The following is a 10044-nucleotide window of genomic DNA, read 5'->3' on the forward strand; positions in this document are numbered from 1 at the left end:
GCGTATAACAGCCAGTGCTCCACGCAATACGTGCCCTCCTTAATACCCATCACCAGCCTATCCCATTCCCCCGCCACCCGCCCCGAAGCCCTCAGTTTGTTTCCCAGAGTCCATAGTCTCTCGTGGTTCATTTCCCCTTCTGTTTATCCCCCCTTCTTCTTCCCTTTCTTCTCCTACCGATCTTCCTACTTCTTATGTTCCGTAAATGAATGGGACCATATAATTGTCTTTCTCTGCTTGACTTATTTTGCTTAGCATTGTCTCCTCTAGTCCCGTCCATGTTGCAGCAAATGCTGAGAAATCGTTCTTTTTGATGGCTGAGTAATATTCCATTGTATATATGGACCACATCTTCTTAATCCAGTCATCTGTTGAAGGGCATCTTGGCTCCTTCCACAATTTAGCTATTGTGGACAGTGCTGCTATGAACGTTGGGGTGCATAAGGCCCTTCTCTTCACTACATCTGTATCTTTGGGGTAAATACCCAGTAGCGCAATTGCTGGATCATAGGGTAGCTCAATTTTTAACTTTTTAAGTGACCTCTGCACTGTTTTCCAGAGTGGCTGTACCAACTTGCATTCCCACCAACAATTATTGTTTCCTGCCTTGTCAATTTTTGCCATTCTAACTGGCATAAGGTAGTATCTCAGTGGTTTTGATTTGAATTTCCCTGATGGCTACAAGCTCTCCTCTATGATGCTGGTCGGCATTCCACAGTGAAGCTGATGATGTATCTAAGACCTGCTTCTGCCCCTAGAAGCTGAGCTTCACAGGGGTAGGACCCAGGTCTGGTTGTGCTCATTGCATCTCCCAACACCTGGTTGTAGGAGGCAGGCAATAAACAGCTGAACAAATCAATGAGCACAAGGAAGAATGAAGTGAAAAATGAAGCATGGGAAAAACAGTGCTACCTGGGACACCTGGGTGGCTCAGTTGGTTAAGGATCTCCTCTTCCCCTGTTCAGTGGGAAGCCTGCTTCTCCCTCTGCCTCTGCTGCTCCCCCTGCTTGTGCTCTCTCTCTCTCTGACAAATAAATAAAATCTTAAAAACAAAACAAAACAGAAAGACAAAACAAAATCCAAAACACCAGTGCTACCTGACAGACGAACTTGGGTTGGTGGGAGCAGGCAGGAGGATGGAACAAGGGTGGGGACATCCTGTAGACCAGGGCTCCTCACACTGTAAGGTGCACACGACAGACCCCTTGGGGATCTTGAGCAGATGCAAACTAGGATTCAAGCAGGGCTGAGTGAGGCCCTGGAGCCTGCATTTCTCGGGTTCCCAAGAGCCTCTGATGTGGGGTCCTCACAGTGAGGAACAAGTCACAGATAACTGGAAAAGCAGCACTCAAAGTCAGGCAGGGCCAGAGATCCAGATCTGGGGATCAGCAGCATGGAAGGGGTGAGGACAAAGCGGACTGGAGCTTGAGAATCAAGCCGCAGGGAACCACGGAGGCACAGCTGAACAGCAGGGCACGTGGCCCCTCACCTACTGAAGGAGCTCCGGACACACTTCCATCCTCCCGCAGTCAGGGACGGGGAAGTCTCAAATATTAATAAAACAAATCCCTGGGACTGGCAGGGGAGGAAAACTTACTCTGTCGCTTATCCAATTCCACCCAGCCCACCACCTCCACCTTGCCCTTTCCAACAAAAATGTCATCAGAAGCAGGGATGCATTTTCTGAGGAATGCCGAAGGTTATCAAAAGACAACAAATGCATTCAGTAATCCCTGAACCACACTGCATTTAAAATGTCAAACTTCTTGTTTAATCTTTGTCTAAGAATTTCAGGCAGGCTCTAATTTTTTTTTGAGATACAACAGAATCATTCTAAGGGTGGTTCTTAGTGGGATGTGCACAGCAGAATTACCTGGGGAGCCTTCCAAAAAAAAAAAAAAAAGGGCCTGTCCTGGCCACACCCAGAGATGGTGATTTAGCATCCTGGGGTGTGGCACAGAATGACTGTCCCTTTGGGAAGCCCTCAAAGGAAGGGCCAGGCAGTCAATGGCCAGAGGAGTGGGTTTTCAGGGAACCTCAGGATGTGTTTCGGACGGTCATGCTCAGAATATAGGTCCCACGGAGTCTGAGCCATTCACTGAGGGCGCACGCGTGAAACAGCTAAAATGAAGAGCTCGTCATGCCATGACACTGGACGGAAAAAGCCAAAGGTGACTTCAGACAAGAGCTGCCAAGTGAAAGTACCACGGGCTGATGAGCTCTTCACAGGCACTGATCTTCAGACTGCTCCTCACCTGAGCAGCTCCGGCGTAGTTGGCACAAGCGTGGGTACCAGTGGGACTTATTAACTTGACCATGATGAATGTTGCCCCCCGGCACAGTCAGGGAACCAGCTGACAAAGGACATCAGCAGCCCAGAAGAGAGACTTCTTCCTCCGCACAGCCATCTCTGCTCCATAAAAAGGTCTGACACCTAGCGACAATGTCATAAAGAGGAATCTCATGGAAGTCGCAGAAATGTTCTTCCCACCATTGTTCCTAAGCAAGCCTTGATAAGAGCAAGCCTCATGATGAATAACCATGTAATTGAACCATGTGTTTTCAGATTGTCTTGAAATTCTATCTTAAACAATCGGGTCAAGACAATGGATACTGACTGATTGCACTGTTTCCTGTACCACAGCAATTGGAGAACTCAGGCTTTCTATGGCTTCCTTTATAAGCCTCTTCATGCTGAACAAAGCCGCAACCCAACCAGGAACACACCCGCCTCCCCAACCACAAGTGATTACAGCGGCAACTGATGCATTTTATAATATGGAAGCCAGGCTCCTTCTTCATTTTTAAAAACAAAAGCAATCAGTTAATAGCTTCAGTATCTACTCTGCACAACAGAGGTTCTACTGTGACTATAGTTCTTATCAGACTGTACTTGCTGGACATAAAGAAAGAGGCCGCGCCTCACTGGATGCACAGGAGGGGTCCAGTACATACCATGAGGGTTAGGGTTAGCACGGATAAAGTGTCTACACAATGTGAGACACGTAGTAGGTGCCCAATAAAAGGCATTTTATTTTTTTATTTTTTCCTATCAAATATTTATTTTAATTATCCCTTGTTGCTACATACCAGTGTTTCAGTGGATTGAGATTTTAATATTAAAGTGCCTTTTATGACATGGCATAGACATTAATCAGTGTTTATGTCATAACAATAAAAAAGGCATTTTATTTATAATGCTAAACTTCTAATCCATCAGGTGCCGATTAGATTCTGGATTTTGTAGGCAATCCTGATTTCAAATACCTTATAGATATGTAAATATTCTGTTTCTTAAATTTTTAATAAAGACAGCTTGTAAGGTTAAAAGATACAACAGACGTGTGACATACCTATCAGCTGCTCTACAAACTCGGGTCCCAGGAGCACACTGCCTGGGGTGTGGCAATCTGGGGCCTGTGGGACACCAGAGCCCTCATGGGTAGGCCTGGATAACGAGGCTGCAACCACTATCCCTTCTGAGCTCCCTGTCTGCCCTGGAGCTTGGGACAGGGAAGAGGTAATGCTTTATTTCCTAAGAGTCTACACGCAGACCTGGAGAGCTCTGTTCTTTCACAAGCCCATGAACCACAGACACAAAGGAAGGAGGGAACTATACTCTTCTCCATTAGACAAAGTCAGAAAGCAACTCAATTCCATTCTGGTCATTTTAAACGAAAGTGTTAAAGTTATTTCATATCCTTTTTTCAAAAATAAGAATTTAGACCTCTAATTCAAGACTGCAAGTTTCAGTTAAAAAAAAAAAAGAAAAGGAAAGCAATCCTGATTTATTAACACCTATCTGTAAATAAACCCTACAAATGAACCACAGGTAGCTTGATAAGGGAATCAACCCGAATAATCAACAAGCTGACTCAGGCTGATGCTACCACCTAGTGGCCGCCAGAGGAAAACACTTCACCTCCTACCTATGACTTCCTACTTCCTTCCTGCAAGCCAAGCTCCCTTCAGTTCAACTTCAAAAAATCTCTCACATATAGAAGGCCTTCTTTGTATCCCAATTCCCTCCTTCTCCTAACTCTTCTTCCCTAGTGAACTCAGGAGAGGTTCTTCTGGGGCGTGGGGAGGATATTTATAAGTCCCAACAGATGTCTGATCAGCTAGAGTGGAACGTCTCCAGCACGGAGAAGTAATAAACACTCATGTATAATCAGCCATGCTAGAGACATGACTCACCAAATACCAATACTGCTATCTCCTCCTTTTCACTGTAAATACACAGCAGTCAGGCTGCATTCAGGGCTTAACCAAGTCTTCAGGGGACACACGCACGTCACTCACAACCCCACTGCATACCCATAGGAGAACATAAACCACCTTCTGACTGCCCGCTGCAGCTCACGTAGGACAGCTTCTAGCTCTGGTCTGTTTTACGGCCAGGCTTACGTGTTCCTTAAACTCCTCTGAAGTGGCGTATTCCCTTCTCAAGATTTATAAACATCTGGATGGGGATTTATGGATTAAGCACTAGATTAAGATCAGATCAAACTGTTTAAGAATGTATGCTTAGTAATTAAGCTGCTAAGAAAGAAACATCGATTAAAATGAGACTTTTTAAACCAAAGACTTAAATAAAACCTGAATGTGCTTGATTTAATCATCTGGAGAACCTGTTAAAATAGATTCTTGGGCACCACCCACAGGAACTATGGTTTGGTAAGGACCGAGGAAACTGCATTTTAAAAGTTAATTTTTTCCAACTTATAGAAAAATGGCAAGGAAAACATAACTCCCATACACCCTCATTGGCCTGGATTTAATTAACAGTTTGCCACATACGCTTTCTCTCCTGTACGCATGCACACGTGCGCGCACACACACACACACACACACACACACCCCGCTTCATGCTTTTTACTGAACACTTGCAAGGTGTAGATACCACGCCCCTTTACCTCTGAATATTTTAGTATGTCTCAAGAACAAGGACCTTTCAAACCACAGTACAATTATTGCACTGAGATAATTTAACATTGATAAAGCACTTATGTAATACACAACCCATATTAAAGATTTGCAAATTATTTAATGATGTCCTTTATTTCTTTCCTCCTGATCCAAGATCCAAACCAGGCCCTTGCCTTGCTTTAGTGGTCAGATAGAAGTTGCATTTTTCGTAAGCATCCCCAGGGGACTCAGATACAGTGGGTCTGAGCACCCTGCAGTAGAAAATACTCAACCCGATGATCCCAGGGATCCTTCGGTTTTCACTGTGTGTCTACAGCCAGGGGCTTGGTTAGGACTGTACCCTACGTCAGCTTTCCTACATTACAGATCACTTCCCAGAGCTAAAAGGAGTTTCTGCAGCTTAGCAGCTGTCCCCTTACTCAGTCTGGGGAAGCCCTTTGTAAGGCACCGTTGAAGCAACACAGACTTTCCAGTCTATATGTCAGTGCTGGGATTAGCACTGTTGTCATAACAGACGAAGAAAGCAACACGAAAATAATGTTAGTTCAGAAAGAATCCTGTCACTTGATATTACGTAACCAGATGTCTTGGCTCATTTCCTCAAATTAGTTCACATCTTTCACACAGTGACTCTTAACAATTCCTAATATCCAAGTTATAAAAAAGACAGCAGTGCCTTCTTTAATGTTCTTCCTCAGAAATGAGGGACAGTCAACTACTATTGTGGCAAGGAAGGAAGGAAACAAAGGGAAAAGAGATGCACGCATCTGGGATCTATTAGGCTTTGCAAATGTTATTAATGGAACTCAGCCCAACCTATCAGTGATTTTAGATCATTTTAAAAATACCCATAGACCTTTTTTTTTTTTTTTAAGATTTATTTATTTGACAGAGGGAGACAGGCAGCGAGAGAGGGAACACAAGCAGGGGGAGTGGGAGAGGAAGAAGCAGGCTCCCAGCGGAGGAGCCTGATGTGGGGCTCGATCCCGGAACGCCAGGATCACGCCCTGAGCTGAAGGCAGACGCTTAATGACTGCACCACCCAAGAGCCCCGAAAATACCCATATACCTTAAAAAACACTGCCATATATACTACTTCACTTTATTAATTTTTTTTTTTGAAAGCGAGCATGTTTGCGTGCAAGGGAGGGGGTGCAAAGGGAGAAGCTGAAGCAGGTTCCACACCCAGCTTCATGCCCAGCACAGAGCCCAACCTGGGGCTCGATCTCAGGACCCTGAGATCACGACCTGAGCTGAAAGCAAGAGTGGGAGGCTTAACTGACTCAGCCACCAGGTGCTCCTCACTTATATTAATTTTAAATTATGTGCAGCTGATAAAATTACAACTGGTACATGAAACTTCATTTTCCTCATGGCTAATTTCCATATCTTTATCAACACTGCTTTCTGGCAATTACCTCCCCACCCCCCCCCACTTGGCTTTTTTAATATCCAAAGTACAACACTGCATAACAATACGAAGATAAATACACAGACTTCTTTTAAAAACTAGTTTCTAACGTAAACAATCACTATGAATGTCACTCAATTAGAAAAAAAGTCTATTAAGGATGGCATTTTCATATTGCTAATTCAGTGTTACAACCAATGCACTAATTTTTCGGCAGAGAGGCTGAGGACAAACTAATTTTTCAACAGCATTTTTAAAGCTTAAAGCCTGTTAATGAAAACAATAATCACAGCTGACAATGGAAGTATTGGTGTACGAGACTTATTTTTAATTTTGGGCATGCATATATAAGAGTATTTAATATCATATTTATTAAAAAAATGCTTCTGTGAACACATTTACGAAAGTTCTTAACTCTCACATTTCACATTATTTGCCACCACATGGGAGAAAATGCTCATCCGAGTCCCTTCAATAGCACAGCTCAATACTCAAATTATCTTGCAATTATTAATCCTCACGCTCCAGAAGTACAGGCTTGGAATCAAATCATTTGTTCCGTAGATCCTGTAATTTGTTCAGGGACTGGATCTCCCAACTGAAGCCCCCAGGAAGCAGGGTGGAGTAATTTGTAGGATTAGTTGTATTCAAACAGAGACCGGTAATTAGCACCCTCCTTCTCCTGCAACTTCAAAATGCCAAATACTTTTCTTATTATGGAGTCGGGGTTTATTTATAGGTTCAACACCATGACACTTGCAAAATTAGCAAAATAAGAGAGTTACACTTGATACTGGGAGGATAACAAGGAGTAGTTTTAAGCTCCCTGAAGGGCAAGATAAAGAGCTCCGTCAGAGCTGTAGACAGCTCCGGGAAAGAGGTAATGGGGCTATCAAGAGAAGCCAACCTCTTAAGTTCCATGAGGCAAAGTTTTCAGGGCGGCGCTGCGACGCTAAGGAACTCAACACAAAGCCTGCCCCCAAGCGATGAGAAAACTCTTGTTAGACTTGTGAGTCTATTAAATGAAGTCATTACTGCCCCCCTCCTCTTCTTGAAGGATCACAGAGGGGGAAAAAAAAAGCACAAATCCTAAGTGCACAGCTCTCATGAAGGCTGGCACGAGCTGCCCCCCGACCCTGCCCTCTTGCAAACATGACTTCCCCCAGAGGTGAACACTCCTCTGACTTTTAACACCATCTTCTTAAGATTTCTTTAAAAGTACACCTGACTCCCAACACGGGGCTCGAACTCATGACCCTGAGATTAAGAGTGGCATGTTCTACCAACCAAGCCAGAGATGTGCCCCTTTATGAGATTTTTTTTTAAGTGAGATTTTTAGAAGTTTTTTTTTGTTTTTTTTTTTTTTAACATGTTTGGGAAAGGTTATCATGGTGCAGTGTTAAACTGCACCCCTGTCCCCAATTTCCCAGGACTCAGCCCTCCCAGGGCTGTTTTCAGCATGCGTGTGGATGTATCTGGCGCCTGTGCAGTGTGGGCTACAGAGAAATGAGAAGGCTGGGATGTGGGCTCCCCCCAAGGACGGCTCTGAACAGTGTCCTGTGAAGATGCCACCTCCGTGAACCCAGAAACTTCAGAGGCCAGCAAGCCTGCCTCCTTGAAGAAAGAGGGGGCACATGCCAGCCCTTAGAGGGACTGACCCAAACCATGTTGAGGAAAAAGACTTCCAGGACTCCTCACCAGACAAGCTGTCCTTACATCCTCCCAACAACTGGCCGAAGTCCCACATTGGACTAGGACTACAATTTCACAGACCCTTAATCTTGTTTATAATTACTTTTAGCCTTTATTACTACTTTGGCAAAGGAGTTCTGGACCATTTCTCAATATTCATTTACTGGGCACCTGCTCTGTGTCAGGCCGGGTTGGAGGGGCGGGGAGGGGAGACGGAGGTGCCTGGAGTTTCAGCTTCTAAGGGAGATGAACACCCAAGACACCAGAGGAACAGGACGAGGGCTCCTAACTTGGCTGTGGTGGGCAGTGGGACCAGTTCACCAAGGTCTCATCGGGAATCTTGCAGGATAAAAGACAGTCCACTAGGTAGAATGGGTTCCAACATCACAGTGCATTTGCAAAAGCCAGGAGGGGAAACACATGTTAAGAACTCCAAAGAAAGAGATTTAGCAGGAGTGTCTAAGGAATAAGTGGTATCCTAGAGAAATCTCAGGGTGTTTCAAAAATCCAACTGGCCGTCCCACAGTAAGGTATGGTGTGAGGTTATGGGAAGGTCAGCAACAATGGAATCAGACGTGGGCTGGAACCCCAGCTTAACCACTTAGTAGTTGCGTGAACTTAGAAATCACTCACCCGTTTCCTTACCTATAAAAGGGGGGAAATTTTCTTTGCTTTCCGACGTTTTAAGCACTGAATATGTATGCAAATTAACTGGCACCTAGCTGGGTCCAATCAATGGTACTCATTACTACTACCGTTAGACTGGTTTATTTAAACCCCAAGGGTTCCATGGGTGGAAGATGAAAGAAACAGATTTTCCTTCAATAGAAGGAAGAGCTTTTGAACAGTCAAGGCCGCACAAATATGGAAGGGACTATGTCAGGAGAGAGTGAAATCCCCGTCACCAGGTGATCAAGCAGAGAAGCTGGACAAGACCTCTGGTGAGAAGGCTGCAGAGGGCAGGCTGGCACGCAAGGAGGGGGGATGGGTGCACTCCGAGCTTCCAAGACCAAGGTTCCATTATGACTTCTGTTTCAACAATGTCAAGGTTAAGTTTCTGTACATGTAAGCCCTCTCAAAGCAGCACCGTTGAAACTGGATTCCTTACACAGACTTCTCATGGGAAAGAATTCTAAAAGGATACCTCACTCTTGAAAAAAACTAGAATGGCCCATCACTGAAACAGGGGATAGAAGAATATGAAAGGACAAAAAGCAACACATAAAGCTCAAAACACAGACGACAGAACGTTTTATACTGAGCCGTTTCCACCTAAAATTAAGCTACCGATCTCTTTCCATTCCTCCTCTGGATAGCTTCAAGAGGCCCCAAACGGACTGGAAAACAGGATGGAATAAATTTACTCTACAGGGACATGAATCAAGTTGCACAAACTTTACAAAAATACTGTGCTAATATTTGCCCTCGGGGCACAGACATGCCCATTTGAGTGTCAGTCCCTGATATTTCTATCCTGGGCTCCAGCCCCCACCCCTTTACAGCCAAAAGTAGCAGAAGCCTTCAGAAAAGAAAACAACTAAAGTCACTTTGAAAGGTTTGAGATGTGCTAATCGCAGCTCCTCCCAGCCGAAAAGCTGGACTCTCAGAACAGGGCCGTCTTGCCAACTTTGTTCCTGCCAAGGAGTCTGCGGCCAGCAGCAGCCCGGCCAGAGAAACCCAATCCTTACCACCAGCAGCCCTCGCCATAATTTCATCTCAAGGAAACACAGAAAAATAGCCTCCGACCCTCCCCTCGGAAAAGCATCACCCCCTTTGTCACTAAATCAGCCAAGTGACCCAGGAAGCTGCTACTCCATTTTTCTTCAGTTTTCACTGGTTTTCTTCCATCGATTTCCCAGCTCAGAGCCCTCCAAAGTCTCTTTCCAGCTTTCAAACCCCCTGCCTGTAAGGTTTTTAACCCAAGAGGCCACCTCGGGTTACATTAGGTACAGTAACCCAGCGACTCTAGACACCAAGATAAAATGTATTTTTACACAGCTTTCTCAAGCCAG

The 10044-nt window shown here is 44.8% G+C and overlaps 1 protein-coding gene across 11 annotated transcripts in view; it reads right to left on the reverse strand.

Annotated features, from left to right (window-relative positions):
• The window catches only part of PTPN3 (protein tyrosine phosphatase non-receptor type 3), a 108323-nt gene that overhangs the window by 78555 nt on the left and 19724 nt on the right, over positions 1–10044 (reverse strand). The window contains exon 1 of one of the 11 annotated variants that reach the window (XM_057313662.1): positions 2256–2434. The exons of the other annotated variants lie outside the window; for them this stretch is intronic. The gene's annotated coding sequence lies outside the window, so the exon portion shown is untranslated. Of the gene's footprint in view, positions 1–2255; positions 2435–10044 lie in introns of those variants that run through there. 11 annotated transcript variants of the gene reach the window in all.

The sequence above is a fragment of the Ursus arctos genome, unplaced genomic scaffold, assembly GCF_023065955.2.
Source record: "Ursus arctos isolate Adak ecotype North America unplaced genomic scaffold, UrsArc2.0 scaffold_18, whole genome shotgun sequence".
Classification (NCBI taxonomy): Eukaryota; Metazoa; Chordata; class Mammalia; order Carnivora; family Ursidae; genus Ursus; species Ursus arctos.